This window comes from Ovis canadensis, chromosome 4 (genome assembly GCF_042477335.2).
Source record: "Ovis canadensis isolate MfBH-ARS-UI-01 breed Bighorn chromosome 4, ARS-UI_OviCan_v2, whole genome shotgun sequence".
Taxonomy (NCBI): domain Eukaryota; kingdom Metazoa; phylum Chordata; class Mammalia; order Artiodactyla; family Bovidae; genus Ovis; species Ovis canadensis.
The window spans coordinates 56,581,208-56,602,116 of NC_091248.1; the positions used below are offsets into that span (position 1 = coordinate 56,581,208).

General features: G+C 37.8%; 1 protein-coding gene across 1 annotated transcript in view; it reads right to left on the bottom strand.

The window, feature by feature from the left end:
* The window catches only part of LOC138439037 (uncharacterized), a 262,340-nt gene that overhangs the window by 220,961 nt on the left and 20,470 nt on the right, over window positions 1-20,909 (bottom strand). The window lies entirely within an intron of this gene.

The following is a 20,909-nucleotide window of genomic DNA, read 5'->3' on the forward strand; positions in this document are numbered from 1 at the left end:
TGGAACTCTGCATTTAAATGAGTATATCTTTCCTTTTCTCCTATGCTTTTCACTCCTCTTCTTTTCACAGCTATTCATAAGGCCTCCTTGGACAGCCATTTTGCTTTTTTGCATTTCTTTTCCACGGGGATGGTCTTTCTCCCTGTCTCCTGTACAATGTCACGAACCTCCATCCATAGTTCATCAGGCACTCTATCTATCAGATCTAGTCACTTAAGTCTATTTCTCACTTCCACTGTATAATCATAAGGGATTTGATTTAGGTCATACCTGAATGGTATAGTGGTTTACCCTACTTTCTTCAATTTAAGTCTGAATTAGGCAATAAGGAGTTCATGATCTGAGCCACAGTCAGCTTCCCATCTCGTTTTTGCTGACTGTATAGAGCTTCCCCATCTTTGGCTGCAAAGAATATAATCAATCTGATTTCGGTGTTGACCATCTGATGATGTCCATGTGTAGAGTCTTCTCTTGTGTTGTTGGAAGAGGGTGTTTGCTATCACCAGTGTGTTCTCTTGGCAAAACTCTATTAGTCTTTGCCCTGCTTCATTCTGTATTCCAAGGCCAAATTTGCCTGTTACTCCAGGTGTTTCTTGACTTCCTACTTTTGCATTCCAGTCCCCCGTAATGAAAAGGACCACTTTTTTGGGTGTTAGTTCTAAAAGCTCTTGTAGGTCTTCATAGAACTGTTCAACTTCAGCTTCTTCTGCATTGCTGGTTGGGCATAGACTTGGATTACTGTAATATTGAATTATTTGGAAGGAATGATGCTAAAGCTGAAACTCCAGTACTTTGGCCACCTCATGCGAAGGGTTGACTCATTGAAAAAGACTGATGCTGGGAGGGATTGGGGGCAGGAGGAGAAGGGGATGACAGAGGATGAGATGGCTGGATGCCATCACCAACTCGATGGATGTGAGTTTGAGTGAACTCTGGGAGTTGGTGATGGACAAGGAGGCCTGATGTGCTGCAATGTATGGGGTCGGAAAGAGTCGGACAAGACTGAGTGACTGAACTGAAAGGAATTGAATGGTCCAGTGGTTTTCCCCAATTTCTTCAATTTCTTTCATCAGTGTCTCATAATTTTCTGTGTACAGTTCTTTTGTCTCTTTAGGTAAGTTTATACCTAGATATTTATTTCCCCTTTAGTTGCAATGGTGAATGGGATTGATTCTTTAATTTCTCTTTCTGATTTTTCTTTGTTGGCATATATAAATGCACGTTATTTCTGTGTATTGATTTTGTATCCTGCAACTTTGCTAAATTCACTGATTAGCTCTAGTGATTTTCTGATACTAGCTTTAGGGTTTTCTATGTACAGTATCATGTCATCTGCAAACAGTGAGAAATTTACTTCTTTTTTTCCAATCTGGATTTATTTCTTTTTCTTCTCTGATGGCTGTAGCAAGGACTTCCAGAACTATGTTGAATAATAGTGGTGAAAGTGGACACCCTTGTCTTGTTCTTGATCTTAGGGGAAATGCTTTCAGTTTTTCACCATTGAGAATAATGTTTACTGTAGGCTTATTATATATGGCCTTTACTATGTTGAAGTGGGTTCCTCTATGCCTATTTTTTGAAGAGTTTTAATCATAAATGGGTGCTGATTTCATGAAAGACTTTTTCTGCATCTATTGAGATGATCATATGGTTTTTATCTTTCAATTTGATAATATGGTGTATCACATTGATTGATTTGCATATATTGAAGAATCCTTGCATCCCTGGAATAAACCCAACTTGATCATGGTGTATGAGCTTTTTGATGTGCTGCTGAATTCTGTTTACTAAAATTTTGTTGAGGACTTTTGCATTATGTTCATCAGTGATATTAGCCTGTAGTTTTCTTTTTTCGTGTTGTCTTTGTCTAGTTTTGGTATCAGGGTGATGGCGGCCTTGTAGAATGAGTTTGGAAGTATTCCTTCCTCTGCAGTTTTTTGAAAGAGTTCTAGAAGGATAGGCCTTAGCGCCTCTGTAAATATTTGATAGAATTCTCCTATGAAGTCATCTGATCTTGGGCTTTTGTTTTGTGGGAGATTTTTTTTTTAATTTTAGTTTTTTATTTTTTAAATTTTAAAATCTTTAATTCTTACATGCGTTCCCAAACATGAACCCCCCTCCCACCTCCCTCCCCATAACAACTTTCTGGGTCATCCCCATGCACCAGCCCCAAGCATGCTGCATCCTGCGTCAGACATAGACTGGCGATTCAATTCACATGATAGTATACATGTTAGAATGTCATTCTCCCAAATCATCCCACCCTCTCCCTCTCCCTCTGAGTCCAAAAGTCCGTTATACACATCTGTGTCTCTTTCCCTGTCTTGCATACAGGGTCGTCATTGCCATCTTCCTAAATTCCATATATATGTGTTAGTATACTGTATTGGTGTTTTTCTTTCTGGCTTACTTCACTCTGTATAATCGGCTCCAGTTTCATCCATCTCATCAGAACTGATTCAAATGAATTCTTTTTAAAGGCTGAGTAATACTCCATTGTGTATATGTACCACAGCTTTCTTATCCATTCATCTGCTGATGGACATCTAGGTTGTTTCCATGTCCTGGCTATTATAAACAGTGCTGCAATGAACATTGGGGTACATGTGTCTCTTTCAGTTCTGGTTTCCTCGGTGTGTATGCCCAGCAGTGGGATTGCTGGGTCATAAGGTAGTTCTATTTGCAATTTTTTAAGGAATCTCCACACCGTTCTCCATAGTGGCTGTACTAGTTTGCATTCCCACCAACAGTGTAGGAGGGTTCCCTTTTCTCCACACCCTCTCCAGCATTTATTGCTTGCAGATTTTTGGATCGCAGCCATTCTGACTGGTGTGAAGTGGTACCTCATTGTGGTTTTGATTTGCATTTCTCTACTAATGAGTGATGTTGAGCATCTTTTCATGTGTTTGTTAGCCATCCGTATGTCTTCTTTGGAGAAATGTCTATTTAGTTCTTTGGCCCATTTTTTGATTGGGTCGTTTATTTTTCTGGAATTGAGCTGCAGGAGTTGCTTGTATATTTTTGAGATTAGTTGTTTGTCAGTTGCTTCATTTGCTATTATTTTCTCCCATTCAGAAGGCTGTCTTTTCACCTTGCTTATAGTTTCCTTTGTTGTGCAGAAGCTTTTAATTTTAATTAGATCCCATTTGTTTATTTTTGCTTTTATTTCCAGAATTCTGGGAGGTGGATCATAGAGGATCCTGCTGTGATTTATGTCTGAGAGTGTTTTGCCTATGTTCTCCTCTAGGAGTTTTATAGTTTCTGATCTTACATTTAGATCTTTAATCCATTTTGAGTTTATTTTTGTGTGCGGTGTTAGAAAGTGATCTAGTTTCATTCTTTTACAAGTGGTTGACCAGTTTTCCCAGCACCACTTGTTAAAGAGATTGTCTTTACTCCATTGTATATTCTTGCCTCCTTTGTCAAAGATAAGGTGTCCATATGTGTGTGGATTTATCTCTGGGCTTTCTATTTTGTTCCATTGATCTATATGTCTGTCTTTGTGCCAGTACCATACTGTCTTGATGACTGTGGCTTTGTAGTAGAGCCTGAAGTCAGGCAAGTTGACTCCTCCAGTTCCATTCTTCTTTCTCAAGATTGCTTTGGCTATTCGAGGTTTTTTGTATTTCCATACAAATCTTGAAATTATTTGTTCTAGTTCTGTGAAAAATGTGGCTGGTAGCTTGATAGGGATTGCATTGAATTTGTAAATTGCTTTGGGTAGTATACTCATTTTCACTATATTGATTCTTCCAATCCATGAACATGGTATATTTCTCCATCTATTAGTGTCCTCTTTGATTTCTTTCATCAGTGTTTTATAGTTTTCTATATACAGGTCTTTAGTTTCTTTAGGTAGATATATTCCTAAGTATTTTATTCTTTTCGTTGCAATGGTGAATGGAATTGTTTCCTTAATTTCTTTTTCTACTTTCTCATTATTCGTGTATAGGAATGCAAGGGATTTCTACACAACAACCCAAAACCTGTGGGACACTATAAAAGCAGTGCTAAGAGGAAAGTTCATAGCAATACAGGCATACCTCAAGAAACAAGAAAAAAGTCAAATAAATAACCTAATTCTACAACTAAAGCAACTAGAAAAGGAAGAGTTGGAGAACCCCAGAGTTAGTAGAAGGAAAGAAATCTTAAAAATTAGGGCAGAAATAAATGCAAAAGAAACAAAAGAGACCATAGCAAAAATCAACAAAGCCAAAAGCTGGTTCTTTGAAAGGATAAACAAAATTGACAAACCATTAGCCAGACTCATCAAGAAGCAAAGAGAGAAAAATCAAATCAATAAAATTAGAAATGAAAATGGAGAGATCACAACAGTCAACACAGAAATACAAAGGATCATAAGAGACTACTATCAGCAGTTGTATGCCAATAAAATGGACAACGTGGAAGAAATGGACAAATTCTTAGAAAAGTACAATTTTCCAAAACTGAACCAGGAAGAAATAGAAAATCTTAACAGACCCATCACAAGCACGGAAATTGATACTGTAATCAGAAATCTTCCAGCAAACAAAAGCCCAGGTCCAGATGGCTTCACAGCTGAATTCTACCAAAAATTTCGAGAAGAGCTAACACCTATCCTCCTCAAACTCTTCCAGAAAATTGCAGAGGAAGGTAAACTTCCAAACTCATTCTATGAGGCCACCATCACCCTAATACCAAAACCTGACAAGATGTCACAAAAAGGAAAACTACAGGCCAATATCTCTGATGAACATAGATGCAAAAATCCTCAACAAAATTCTAGCAATCAGAATCCAACAACACATTAAAAAGATCATACACCATGACCAAGTGGGCTTTATCCCAGGGATGCAAGGATTCTTCAATATCCACAAATCAATCAATGTAATTCACCACATTAACAAATTGAAAAATAAAAACCATATGATTATCTCAATAGATGCAGAGAAGGCCTTTGACAAAATTAAACATCCATTTATGATAAAAACTCTCCAGAAAGCAGGAATAGAAGGAACATACCTCAACATAATAAAAGCTATATATGACAAACCCACAGCAAACATTATCCTCAATGGTGAAAAACTGAAAGCATTTCCCCTAAAGTCAGGAACAAGACAAGGGTGTCCACTTTCACCGCTACTATTCAACATAGTTCTGGAAGTTTTGGCCACAGCAATCAGAGCAGAAAAAGAAATAAAAGGAATCCAAATTGGAAAAGAAGAAGTAAAACTCTCACTGTTTGCAGATGACATGATTCTCTACATGGAAAACCCTAAAGACTCCACCAGAAAATTACTAGAGCTAATCAATGAATATAGTAAAGTTGCAGGATATAAAATCAACACACAGAAATCCCTTGCATTCCTATACACGAATAATGTGGGAGATTTTTGATCACAGCTTCAATTTCAGTGCTTGTAATTTGGTTCCTGATAATCTCTATTTCTTCCTGGTTCAGTATTGGATTGAACTTTTCTAAGAATCTATCCATTTCTTCCAGGTTATCCATTTTATTGCCATAGAGTTGTTCATAAAAGTCTCTTATAATCTTCTGTGTTTCTGCACTGTCCGTTGTATCCTCTCCCTTTTCATTTCTAATTATGTTAATTTTATTTCTCTCTCTTTTTTTGTCTATGAGTCTGGCTAAAGGCTTGTCAACTTTGTTTATCTTCTCAAAGAACCAGCTTTTAGTTTTATTAATCTTTACTACTGTTTGTTTCATTTATTTTTCATTTATTTCTGCTAGGATCTTTATTATTTCTTTCCTTCTACTAATTTGAGGGGTTTTTTGTTCTTCTTTTTTCAGTTGTTCTAGGTGTAAAGTTAGGTTGTCTATTTGATGCCTTTCTTGTCTCTTTAGGTAAGATTTTATTGCTATAAACTTCCCTCTTAGAACTGCTTTTCCTGCATCCAATAGGTTTTGAGTTGTGCTTTCACTGTCATTCGTTTCTAGAAATTTTTTGATTTCCCATTTGATTTCTTCAATAACCTGTTGGTTATTTAGAAATGTGTTGTTTAATCTCCATGTGTTTGTGTTTTTTACATTTTTTTTCCTTGTAATTGATATCTAGTCTCATAGCATTGTGGTCAGAGAAGATGCTTGATATGATTTCAATTTTCTTAAGTTTACTGAGGTTTGGTTTGTGACACAAGATGTGGTCTATCCTGGAGAATGTTCCATGTTCACTTGAGAAGGTGTATTCTTCTGCATTTGGATGGAATGTCCTGAAGTTATCAATGAGATCTATCTAATCTAATGTCTCATTTAAACTTGTGTTTCCTTATTAATTTTCTGTTTTGATGATCTGTCCATTCATGTGAGTGGGGTGTTAAAGACTCATACTATTATTGTGTTACTGTCAATTTCTCCTCTTATGTCTGTTAGTATTTGTCTTATGTATTGAGGTGCTCTTATCTTGGGTGCATGGATATTTATAATTGTTATGTCTTTCTCTTGGATTCATCCCTTGATCATTATGTAGTATCCTTCCTTATCTCTTGTAATATTCTTTATTTTTAAGGTCTATTTTGTCTTTTATGAGGATTGCTACTCCAGCTTTCTTCTGCATCCCATTTCTATGGAATATATTTTTCCATCCTCTCACTTTCAGTGTATATGTGTCTTGAGGTCTGAAGTGGGTTTCTTGTTTCAGCAAATATATGGGTCTTGTTTTTGTATCCATTCAACCAGTCTGTGTCTTTTGGTTGGAGGATTTAATCCATTTACATTTAAAGTAATTATTGATATATATGTTCCTATTTTCATTTTCTTAACTGTTTGGGGTTGATTTTGTAGATCCATTTTCTTCTCTTGTATTTCTTGGCTATATAAGTCCCTTTAACATTTGTTGTAAAGTTGGTTTGGTGGTACTGAATTCTCTTAACTTTTTCTTGTCTGAAAAGCTTTTTATTTTTCCATCAATTTTGGATAATATCCTTGCCAGGTATAGTAATCTTGGTTGTAGATTTTTCCCTTTCATTACTTTAAATATATCCTGCTATTCCCTTCTGTCCTGCAGAGTTTCTGCTGAAAGATCAGCTGTTAAGCAAAAGGGATTTCCCTTTTATGTTACTTGTTGCTTTTCTCTTGCTGTTTTTAATATTCTTTCTTTGTGTTTAGTCTTTGTTAGTTTGATTAGTATGTTTTTGGCATGTTTCTCCTTGGTTTATCCTGTATGGGACTCTTCGTGCCTCTTGGACTTGAGTGACTATTTCCTTTTCCATGTTGAGGAAATTTTCAACTGTAATCTCTTGAAAATTTTTTCTGATACTCTTTCTTTTTCTCTTCTCTTGCAACCCATATAATTCAAATGTTGGTGCATTTGATATTGTTCCAGAGGTCTCTGAGACAATTCTCAGTTCTTTTCATTCTTTTTACTTTATTCTGCTCTTCAGAAGTTATTTCCATCATTTTATCTTCTATCACAGTGATTCATTCTTCTGCTTCAGATATTATCCTATTGATTCCTTCTAGAGTATTTTTAATTTCAGTAATTGTGTGGTTTGTCGCTGTATGTATATTCTTTAATTCTTCTAGGTCTTTTTAAATAGATTCTTGCATTTTCTCTATTTTGTTTTCAAGGTTTTTGATCATCTTTACTATCATTATTCTGAATTATTTTTTCAGGTAGTTTGCCTATTTCCTCTTCATTCTTTCTAGTTTGTTCCTTCATTTGTGTAGCATTTCTCTGCCTTTTCATCATTATTTTTTTTTATCTTATTGTGTTTTCTTTTCTCAGTTTTCAGGGTGAATTCTTTCTTCCTTCTGATGTCTGCCCTTATGGCAGAAAGTGAAGAGGAACTAAAAAGCCTCTTGATGAAAGTGAAAGAGGAGAGTGAAAAAGTTGGCTTAAAGCTCAACATTCAGAAAACAAAGATCATGGCATCCAGTCCCATCACTCCATGGGAAATAGATGGGGAAACAGTGGAAACAGTGTCAGACTTCATTTTGGGGGGCTCCAAAATCACTGCAGATGGTGACTGCAGCCATGAAATTAAAAGACGCCTACTCCTTGGAAGAAAAGTTATGACTAACCTAGATAGCATATTGAAAAGCAGAGATATTGCTTTGCCGACTAAGGTCCGTCTAGTCAAGGCTATGGTTTTTCCAGTAGTCATGTATGGATGTGAGAGTTGGACTGTGAAGAAGGCTGAGCACTGAAGAATTGATGCTTTTGAACTGTGGTGTTGGAGAAGACTCTTGAGAGTTCCTTGGACTGCAAGGAGATCCAACCAGTCCATTCTGAAGGAGATCAACCCTGGGATTTCTTTGGAAGGAATGATGCTAAAGCTGAAACTCCAGTACTTTGGCCACCTCATGCGAAGAGTTGACTCATTGGAAAAGACTTTGATGCTGGGAGGGATTGGGGGCAGGAGGAGAAGGGGACGACAGAGAATGAGATGGCTGGATGGCATCACTGACTCGATGGAGATGAGTCTGAGTGAACTCTGGGAGTTGGTGATGGACAGGGAGGCCTGGCGTGCTGCGATTCATGGGGTCACAAAGAGTCAGACACGACTGAGTGACTGAACTGAAGGTTGGTCCAGCAGTTTGTGTAAGCTTTGTATAGGGTGAGATTTGTGCTGAATTTTCGTTTGTTTGCTTTTTCTCTGATGGGCAAGGCTGAGTGAGGTTGTAATCCTGTCTGCTTATGATTGAGTTTTTATTTTTGTTTTGTTTCTTGTTTAGATGAGGTGTCCTGCACAGGGTGCAACTGGTGGTTGGGTGATGCCAATACTTGTATTCAACTGGTTTCCTTTGTGTGAGTTCTCATTATTTCATACTCCCTAGGGTTAGTTCTCTGGTAATCTAAGGTCTTCAAGTTAGTGCTCCCACTCCAAAAGGCTCAGGACTTATCTCTGGTCAAAAATGATGATTTCACAAGTGGCTTTTTATGGCATTAAGTGAGGTTAAAACAAATATCCAAAAACAATAAACCAAAGGTGAACCCCAGACGAATAGCAGTTACAAAATCAGGCAAATAATAATTAAAATAATGGAATATACACATATACATATACAACCATGAGCAAATAAAAACATTCCAACAATAATAAAGTACAATAGATTGATCTGGCTAACAAAGGGAAAAAAAATCATATTTACAAGTTAAGAACAAAACTAACTAAAGCACAAACTGGAAAACAAAATTAAAGCAAGGCACCAAGTGGGAAATAAACCAATGAAAAGAGAACTAACAAATATGTTGAGAGGAAAGGAAAAAAGAAAAGAAAAGAATAAGAGATATGCAAAGTCAAATAGAGTTAGATGAAGAGATTTATATATATGAAAGATTAACTGTAAGGGGAAAAGAAGTAGGAAAGGCCAACAAAGGAATACATGTAGAAAAAATATAATAGTTTTAAAACATGAAAAGTTAAAATTATTTAAAAAAAAAGAAAAAATGGAAGAAAAAAGAAAAAAAAGGGGGGGGAAACTCCACAGAACCACAAAAGCCAAATATTGATGCAGAAGTTTATAACCACTATAAAAAATGTGACTGAATACACACATATACATATACACTCATAAGCATAATTAAAGCAATCCAACGACCCGGTGAACAAAGGAAACCAAAAAGTATATCTACCAGAACAAAACTAACTAAAGTACAAACTGGAAAACAAAACTAAAGCAAGGTGCCAAGTGGGGAATAAAGCAATGAGAACAAAACTAACAAATTTATTGAGAGGAAAGGAAAGAAAGAATGAATACATATGTAAAGTTAAATAGAAGTAGTAAAGAAGATTTATATGCATTAAAGATTAACGGCAAGGGAAAAAGAACAGCAGGAAAAGAAACAAAGGAATAAATGTAGAAAAAATAATCATAGGTTTAAAAAGGAAAATTTTAAAAAGAGAAAAGAAAAAAATAAGGGAGAACTCCACAGAACTGCAAAAGCCCAACGTAGAGGCAAAAGTTTATAACAACAATAAAAAATGTTACTGAGGAACAAAAAAGCTCAAAAGCTTAATTAGATTTCACAATGTCAATAAAATCAACAACTACAACAGAATGGGTAAAAAAAGGAAAAAAAAATCCAGAAAAATCTACAGAACAAGTCAAAACATAAGAATAATAAATGTTTTCTTGAGTCACTGCTGTCAGAGTCCTTTCCCTCGCTGGGAGTCACAGTCCACCTCACCTCCCTAGGATGCCCTCCAATACTGTGCTTATCTCTGGACATGTTGTGGGGGAAGCTCAGATTCTAATCTGGTCCTACTCCTCTTTGTTCTTGCCTCCAACGTCCATAGCTATCAGAACTAGCACGTTTTCTTTTCTGGGAGCTCTCAATGACCTCTCATATATTCCATAGACACAGAGTCTGCCTAGTTGATCATGTGGATTTAATCTGCAGCTTATACAGCTGGTGGGAAGGTTTTGGGTCTTCTTCCTTAGTCACACTGCCCCTGGACTTCAATTGTGGTTTTATTTCCACCTCTGCCTGTGGGTCATCCACTGGGGTTTGCTCCTGAGGTTTCCCTGGAGGGCGTGGGTTTGCCCCTGTGCGGGCCAGGTGTGTAGGTGTTGCAGCTGATGGGTTGCAGGGGTTCCAGCAGCACCAGGTACTCAGGAAAGTTGGTGACTTTGACAGCAGTAAATATAGTGCTCTAGAAGGGTATGGCAACCAATATTGGCCAACATTCTCCAGTGTTCTTGCCTGGAGAACCCCTCTACCTGACAGAAAAGCCTGGCCTGGCAGTCCACAGTCTACAGGGTCACAAAGAGTCAGACATTCTGAAACAACTCTGTGCACATAGATACAAGACCTTTTGGCCTGTGGTTGCTCTGCCCCAGTGAGAATTGAGTGTGAAGGTGGTACAGCCGCTTGGCTTGAGGGGACCCTGGTAGTGCCAAGTGTGCAGGGACAAAGACTGCCTCTGCTGCAGGAGTTATAGACCAATCAGAGTTTTTTCCTAGCCTCTTGTAGCTGGCAATCAGGAAGCCTCTTTGGCCAGTCTTTCTCTACAGCTCTGCGGAGGCACCATTCAGGCACTTAGAGGGCTCCCTTGCCTGGGGTCCATCTCTGTTGTTCAGTGCATCAGACACACAGAGGGGGCCCCCCCTGGCTGGGGGTCCTACTCTGTAGATTGGCACATCAGGCACTTAAAGGAGCAGCTGGGTAGGGTCCTACTCTATAGTTCAGTGCGTCAGGCGTTTGAGGGGCCAGCCTCACTATTGTTCAGCTGCCAGTGCTGGCGTGTTGCGGGAGAGAGGCTATGGTGATGGCTCCACCCCCTACACATGACTCAGCAGTATCACCTTGCTTCCATGGCTGCCCAGCTTTCCTCCAGAGCATTTCCCACCACAATCTCTTCCCTCACATCCCCTCAATCCATCTCTGCAGTCAACAGCAGCCCTCAACCTGGGATTACTCCACAACCCCTAAACTCCAGCTCCCAGACACTGCACCTTCCAAGGGATCTACATTCCTGTCCGGGGTATGTATGGCTGCGGCAAGGACTGATTCTCATTGCATTTAGGCTGCCACAGATTAACTGTTTCACTGTCAGCCTTAAATGTTTCTCTTCTGACTCAGACAATTGCCCCTATGTGGGGATTGGACCTCTGCTTCAGTTCCCCCACCCGCCAAGGGAAGGTGTAGTCCTACCAACGCTCCTATTTTTCCCCCTAGTTCCTTTATCCTACCAAGTTTTGTGTGGGTCTAGATATTCTTTTCTGCTGGTCAGGTACTCCTGTTCCTTCTCATCTGGTGTTCTGCATGCACTTCTGTGTCTGAAGGTGTATTCCTGATGTATACATAGAGAGAGATGTACTCCATGTCCACCTATTCCTCTGCTGTCTTGTTCTCTCCTCTGGAGAAGACCCTTGAGAGTCCCTTGGACTGTCTGTTTTGAGTAATCTTAAACATCACCAGCAATGGCACTCCACTCCAGTATTCTTGCTTGGAAAATCCCATGGATGGAGGAGCCTGGTGGGCTGTAGTCCATGGAGTTGCTAAGAATCAGACATGACTGACTTCACTTTTCACTTTCACACAGTGGAGAAGGAAATGGCAACCCACTCCAGTGTTCTTTCCTGGAGAATCCCAGGGGCGGGGGAGCCTGGTGGGCTGCCGTCTATGGGGTTGCACAGAGTCGGACATGACTGAAGTGGCTTAGCAGCAGCAGCAACAAACATCACCATAACATACTTAAATGAGGAACACTTTCCAGTCTCTCTCCTATCCTGTTTTTAGAAATGTGTCCTTTTAAACTGAAGTTTTATATCTTGTATTAACTTTAATAAATTACCAACATTTCTTCCTTCAAATACTGATTCTCCTTCTTGATGAATATTGACATATTAGTCTTCAAATCTTTAGACTTGTTAATTTTTTTTTATTCATTCCATAATTTTATCCCCTACCAATGCCTTCTGAAAGAGTTCTTTAACATTATCTTTAAGCTCAGCGAATTGTTCTTCAAGTATATTTAAAATTTCTTCACTGGCAGTAAGTGACCAGAAGACCAAAAACATGCCATTTGTGAATTGCCTAGAAATAATCTAGCAATGGTTGTCTGAGAGAAGTTTATGGAGATTTAGAAAATTCTCTTAAAAGACATCAAATTTGATCTGAATAAATAGAATAATATAATATATCCAGGAACATAATGAATAAAGTTTCAAACACTCATTGTCCTGAAATTAATCTGCAAATACACTTTTATTCATTTTACTTATTAATTTCACCATTGCTAAATTTTGAGAATTGGAAAATTTATTCCAAAATTTATACTAAAAGACAAATTTTTAGGAATTACTAAATCATTTTTAAAAATATAAAGAAAGAAATTCCTACTGCTGAGTATTAAGACAGAATGTGGCACAAGATAAAATTCATCAGTATGGAGCTGGAAGAGGAACAGACTAATTAAAGGAATAGAAAAAAAATAAGGATTTAAAGAGATTATTTGTTAGACAATAGGAAACATGGTATATAACTTTGGAGATGTGGTAGCCATTTTTGTAAAAGACCAGAAACTTGATTTATTACTAAAATAAAACTGGGCCTCCAGCACACGTTACAAAATAAAAATAAGCAAAAGAATCTCAAATGAATAGAAGGCCTGACTATGAAAGTAAAACGACCAAGCTCACCATAGGCTATGTTTACTGAAGTAAGATATAAAAGCCCAAATCACAAGAGAAAATATAATTTGACTTTTGACTAATATGAAAATTGAGCAATATAAGTAAGAATTTCCATTAATAACTGTCATTCACACAGGTTGTGTCCCTGGGAACCAGTCCATAAGAAAGAGATTACTGAACAGGTTTATGTGTTCTTGAGGTCAACACCTATGACAGGGAGGGAAGGAAAGAAAACAGATGTGAGTTAGAGGGAGAAGTAGTGCTGTGTTGCAGTATCAATGAAGGCTTCTTCTCTGAAGCTGGAGAGAGGCTGGGCCCAAACATCCCTGCATTCACCAGTCATTGGATGCAAGCTGCCCTGGTAAGGATGTGTGAAATTGAGTGAGACAAATATCTCTACCCAAGGCAGTTCCTAATGAGGGATGGTTATTATGGGCTGCCTGCAAGAATCACTTTTTGTTAATGAGGGAATAAGCCTTCTGGCCCTGAACAAGGATGTGAGTGGTCTCTCATGGATTTCATTACATTTATAGGACTGAGATTAAAGTGACAGCCTGGGGTTCAATACTTAGAATGAATAAATTATAAGAAATAAGATATAAAATGTCTAGTCACTTCCATAGAACCCAGTACAAAATAACCAAGGGAGAAAAAATAATAAAAGTGAAAACTTGAATGATTCAATATATAGTTACCCCAATCTCACAAATAATGGGGAAAAAAAAAAGGATGAGGTATTTATTAAAGATTTTGATTGCAGCACTGTTTGTTGTAAAGAATTGCTGTAACTTAGCCATTGAATGGGGCTTCCCTGGTAGCTCAGCTGGTAAAGAATCTGCCTGCAATGCAGGAGACTCCAGTTCAACTCCTGGGTTGGGAAGATTCCTTGGAAGAGGGTATGGCAATCCACTCCAATATTCTTCCCTGGAGAATCCCCATGGACAGAGGAGTGTGGCAGGCTACAGTCCATGGGTTTGCAAAGAGTTAGATATGACTGAGCTACTAAGCACGTCACAGCACAGTTGTTAAATGCTCAAAAAATAGATAATATATGACGTGTTCTAATAGAAAGATGTACATTAGTAAAAAGAAACAAAAGTTATTTGCAAAAGAAATAATTTTATAAATCTATGATATTAACTATAAAATGTGTAAAATAAGATTTGTAGCACTGATATCTTTTAAATTTAACAAAACATATAAAACAACTACCTATTCTTGTTTTGGGGGAATAGCAGAGATTATAGACATGGAAGTCCGAAGCTTTTTAGTGTGATTTACCAGTACGTTCTGGATGTGCTCAGGCTGAAATCCAAATGCTGTTTCTGCACCTGCCCAAACTTATGGACCTGATAATATTCAGCTCAACAAAGGAAACCTCAATGTCATGGTCACTTAGCAACCCATGTTCAGGCTATCAGTTTCTAGTAGGACCCATTATCGTGGCAGAAATGTTTGCTAAAATTAAGACTAGTGTTCTGACAGGGAAGGCATAATTGTTCTCCAAATCTTGGAAATATACCAAGATTTTACACAGCAAACTCTTCCTTGATAGATATATCATTTCTGTCAAATCTGTTGAATCATAAGGCCCAAATGGAAAGAGACCTCAAGCTGGATCTTTTGCAGAATCCTATCTTCCTCTAGGCCCCGTTCAAAATGAAGAGCTTCCAAAATACCAAATACATGGGTCAGAGTGATATTCTCAAATTCAGTGTATGTTACCTCCAAAAGCAGAAGATGCCTCTCAAACAATGTGCTTCCATCAGCGGTGTCAGATGATGAAAAGTGCAAAAACTTGTCCTTAATCTTAGCAGGAATAATGTGGCATGTCACAGACCACTGGATCTCGAAAACTGTGGCAGTCCCTTGAATTTTCATGATACTTCAGTCCCACTCTCTGACACATGTCTTACTAGAATATCTGTTGTACTCTCTAATTCCTGCTCACCAAACCCTATTATCATGGTGTCATTAATGTACTAGTCTAGTGTTATGTTAAGGTGATCAAGATACCTGAATTGTCTACTGTGACAGAAAGGAGGACAGTTAGCGTATTCCTGGGCAAGAATGAGTATGAACTGCTGTTCTTACCATGTGAATAAAAAACAAATTTTATCCTCATTAATGAAAGGAATTGGAAAATTCATATTTATCTGCAAGAGTATTAGTCTCAAAACAAGTGCCAAAGCCTGTATTAATCTACTGTCATTTAACCAAGTGGTAGTCTCAATAGCAGCTTCTGTGGCAGATGCTATAGTACAGTAGTTGTAAATGGGGCTGCCACATGAATATATATATAGTTAATATATACACCTGTCAAGAACCATTTCATTTTTTCAGTGTATTTATAGATGAATTGAATGGAAACACTTTGAGTACCACAACCCCTATATCCTCTAAGTCTTTGATAGCAATATTAATATCAGCAGTTCTTCCAATGATACAGTATTACTTCTGATTTATAATTTTCTTCAGGATGGGAGTGTGATTTCTGGGGCTTCCACTTGGCTCTGGATGCCCTGATTACTCCTATTTATAGGCCATAATGAATAGATTGTGCTAGTTGCTGAGCAGTTCTCTCTGTTATGCACATGTGACCAAGGAAATAACCAAAGATTATATGGACTTCCCTGGTGGCTCAGATGGTAAGGAACCTGCCTGCAATGCTGGAGACCTGGGTTCGATCCCTGGGTCAGGAAGATCCCCTGGAGAAGGGAATGGCTACCCATGCCAGTATTCTTGCCTGAAGAATTCCATGGACAGAGGAGCCTGGTGGGCTACAGTCCATAGGGTTGCAAAGAATCAGACACGACTGAACAACTAACACATTTACTCAAACATACCTGGATACACTGAAATGAACCTGAGCGAAACTCCACCTGGCCTCCATAAGCTCCTATTTAATCAGAAAACCATGGTGGTGTTTCAAATCCCATGGTATGGGTGTCAATGCAGATCATACATCTAACAGTCCTAGAAATGGCTGGATTTTCTTCATTCCTCAATGTTCAATTACCCTGGAAATGGTTCCAGGTCACTTTAAGAGAATAATCAAGGGAATGATTATTGTATAAATTTAATGTGGCATTATAGGCTTCTTTTACAAGAAGATCTTGAGCTTCAATCAATGACTTCTGGATTTGAGATCTGACTTAGATCTGGATATTGGGTGAGGAACAATTTCCCATTTTAGCAGCTGATGTCAACTTTCTGCTTCTCATTGTTTTATTTTATTTTTTTCTCTTTCTCCCTTTCTCGCAGGCATATACACATCTATCTCCTGTCTAGTGCTTGCTTTGGAAGCACATATCCTATCTCCTATCTAAGAATGCTGTGTTCTACTAGCTATCGCCACAGATCCTTCAAGGTCAAGAAAACTTGATGGCAAGTCTGGTAATTACATCTTCCTTGCCTCTAATAATTGAATACTATTCCCTGGTCTGATTCTCACTTTTATTAAAGAACTCGGTTCAATAGCAACAACTGACACTACCAACCATAGCCTGCAGAGTGCAACCACCACCATCCATGCTTCTTACAGATACTGGTGTCCACTCGGCAGTATATTTCTTATGGAGTGTCTTCTGGGGCCACCCAGGGATCTTTCTCAGGTTATGGATGCTCAGGTCTTAAACGGACTATCTATTCTAACACTCTCAACTCCCTGAGTCTTCTCACCCCTTTTGCAATACCATATAAAGAGAGCCAGATTTTTCATCACATTTGCTCTAGTCAATTTTTAATGCTATTAAAGAGAAGCCAGCCCACACAAACATTATTATTGTTGACCCCGTATTTTAAAACAGCATAACCATCACACCTTCCAGTGTCTTTCATCTGCACTTTATTCCAAAGCAAAAATGGTGACAATCTTAGGTGACATGGTGCTATTATCAATCAGAAATTTTCAGCCAGCTATCACTACTAGAACTGGAATTTTCATTGTCCTCAGATAGGAAAGTAATTCAGCTCTAAAATCCCATAATTGTAGTCTACTTTCTAAGAATTTTATTACCAGTGGTCTTGCCTTGAGGTTTCCAGAAGACAAAGCCTAAGTCTGAGACATTTATATAACTACCTTTTAAGATAATGCATTCTCAGGGTATAGGAGTGAGGAAATAGAGAGTGAGGGAAGGGGGAAAGCAGATACTGGCTACTGCTTAGTATGTAGTATGACTGCTTGCCCATCCATGTGGCACTGTCCTACAAGAAGCTACAAAAAATGAGAGAATATTAGGCTTTTTCTCCAGCAAAGAAAAGGTAAAAAAAAAAATTACTATTCTCTCTTGCCTCCCACTGACCAAAGTTATGCTCCATGGACAGTTAATTCCCTTGCACACATAACTTGTTAATGAAGGTGACCAAGAAGACTATTGCAGCTAAGACCTCAGCACCAACATAAAAGTCTGAGACAGGAGTCAAGAAGTACATGGCATGGGCATGAGACAGGGTATCACAGGTTACTCCTACAAGAAGTTGGTTAGTGTCTATTCAAGAGAGCAGTTGGTTTGAAAAAGTGCCCAAATATCTGGAGACAGATGAAACCAAAAGATATGACATAGTACTTACATATGCAAACACTTTTAATTTTTTAGTATCTGGAAGGAGCACATGATTGAACTTATTTGTAATTAGTCTGATGCACTTTTGCTTGTTGATATCTAATTTATCCTTACTCTAATAACTGAATCCAGGTTAACTTATTGACTTGTGTAGTTGGTCCTATTTTACTGGCATACTGTGTTTGGTCATTTAAAATGCACACTATGCCTTGTTTCCTATTTTATTCAGTAGTAATTTTAAAAGAATGGAGCATTTAAAATTTTTCTTTGTTATTATTTTGTATTCTTTAATAAAGGTCTTAAGCTTCAAATTTAACAAAGGAATGAAACTTTTGACCCATCTCTTACAGAAGACACGAAATTTAATATGATTTTACTGACCCATCCCTACATTTATAGATCTTTGTTAATATGTGCTATAGATTATAGGATAGAGGTATAGATTATTATTGTTTAATTAGTTTCCAAATACATATCTTATTCTTCAAATGATATTTATTTTGTCTTATGAACATGTATAAATAAATTAATTGGATTCACTCATAACAATGCTCACCGTAATATTTATCCAAAACATCTATTCATTTATAAGAATGCTCACCATAAGAACATTTCTATTTTCTACTTCTCAATTTTAATTTTCCCCCCACCCCTGATAAGTGTTTGGGCAAACTTTTCAGAGATTGTAGTGTTAGTGCTACAATTTGTGAACACCTGAATATCAGAAAGTAAAAATAATTCAGTCTGCTCCCAGGCCTATCACCTTGGAAAAAAAGAAAACAAATAAGCCTTATGAACATGTCTCAATTATCTTTTAGTATTTTATGCTGCAAAGGTTTAATTTTAAAGTTTGCCTGGAATTTGTTTTAGGTTTCTTATATTTTTTTAATGGTTTCTAGGTAACCTAAATATTTTGGGACCTGGGTGTTAATAAGACAGTTTCTTTATCCTTAACACCACATGAAGTTTATCAAGACATCTGTGTTGCTAAATATTTTGAAGTAGCCTGTGCTTGTTCTAGATATTTTTAAAATTATTCTGCTTGTTATAGTAAAATCATTTCAAGAAGTGTTTTAGAGTAATTCTCCCTTTCCTATGTGCTAAAGAATTTCTTTCATAAGTCAATTTGTTTGCCTCTGTTTACTTTATTTAGGGTAAGTGTTGTTCGTTTATTGTTCTATGTGCTCATCCTCAAAGATTGCTCAATACTATTTAATTGGTCTGATTTAGCCTATTAAACAGGAACAGTGAGTCCTATAGCTGCTTCTCACTGCCCACTTGAGTGCTGATACAAGCCTCCTTGTATTCTTAAAAGAGAAAAGCAAATAAACATACATAGTTTTCAAAATAATTCTTAGCTTTTAACAAACTTGTAGCAAGCTAGAATGTTACCCTACTGCTTGGTTCTATGTCTTCTAGGATGACAACTTATTCCTGGATTATTGGGGCTGTGTTTATTTATTTATTATTTCTTCTCTTGAAGTAGTATAAGGAAATGCCATTTTTCCCAATCTTGCTCACAAGCACTGTCCTTGTACTCTTACACCACATGGCAAGTTTCCATGCACCATTCTCCACCCACCCAACCTCTCATTTTGCATGCATGCTCAATCACTAAATCCTGTCTGACTTTTTACAGCCCTATGGACTGTAGCCTCCCAAGCTTCTCTGTCCATGGGATTTGCCAGGCAAGAATACTGGAGAGGACTACCATTTTCTCTTCCAGGAGACCATCCCAACCCAGAAATTGAACCTGAATCTCCTGAGTCTCCTACATTGGCAAGTGGATTCTTTACCACTGAGTCACCTGGGAAGCCCAGCCTCTTTTTTACCTCAGCTTTATTGGGGTGTAATTTAAAAATAAAAAGTGTATGTATTTAAGTTATACAAATACATTGATGTTTTGATATCATATACATCGTAAAATAATCAGAACCATCAAGCTAATTAACAGATCTAGCCTCTCATATTCTCACAGTGCTTATTTAACTTATATGCAGAGTACATTATGTGAAATGCCAAGCTGGATCAGTCACAAGCTGGAATCAAGATTGTCAGGAGAAATATCAACCACCTCAGATATGCAGATGATACCACTCTAATGGTAGGAAGTGGAGAGGAACTAAACAGTCTCTTGATAAGGGTGAAAATAGCAGAGTGGCTTAAAACTTAACATTAAAAAAACTAAGACCATGGCAACCAGTCCCATCACTTCATGGCAAATAGATGAGTACAAGTGGAAACAGTGACAGATTTTATTTTCTTGGGCTCCAAAATCACTGTGGACAGTGACTGCAGCCCTGTAAAGATGCTTGCTCCTTGGAAGGAAAGCAATGACAGACCTAGACAGATTATTCAAAAGCAGAAGCATCACTTCGCAACAAAGGTCCATATAGTCAAAGCTATGGATTTTTCAGTAGTCATGTACAGATGTGAGAGTTGGACCATAAAGAAGTCTGAGTGTCGAAGAATTGATGCTTTGGAATCATGGTGCTAGAGAAGACTCTTGAGAGTCCCTTACACTGTAAGAAGATCAAACGAGTCAATCCTAAAGGAAATCAACCCTGAATATTCATTGGAAGGACTGATGCTGAAGCTGAAACTCTAATAATTTGGCCACTGAACAGCAGACTAATTGGAAAAGACCCTGATGCTAGGATAGACTGAAGGCAAAAGGAGGAGGGTGTGACATAGGATGAGATGGTTAGATGGCATCCTCAACTCAATGGAATAAATTTGACATAGTAAAGGAGATAGTAAAGGACAAGGAATCCTGGCATGTTGAAGTCCATGGGGTCAAAAGAATCAGGCACAACTTTTCAACTGAACAAGAAAAAATCCTCTCATATACTTACTATGTTTTTAATTCCAATTCTGTGTATGTGTGATGAGATCATTTATGAAATATACTTCTAGAAAATTCCATCCAGGTTCCTTCCTCCTTCCTCTCTGCCCACCAACTTTCTCAGTATAACCCCACCCCAGTCCCATTAAATTCATATTGTTTTACTGGGAACTCCAGGTTGGTTAATGTGTGGAGGTGCAGGTAGAATGGTATGCTTAGAGAGGGGATGAAAGCTCTGTACCCTTTCCCCATCTCTTACCTTAAGCATCTTTTTCATGGTAACCAACTAGTAAGTTAACTAGTTTACTGAGCACTGTGGATTGCTCTTGCAAATGAATAAAATCCAAGGAATTTACAATTTATAGCCACTTGGTAGAAGTATAGGTGACGATCTGTCTGCCCCCCCCCCAACACACAC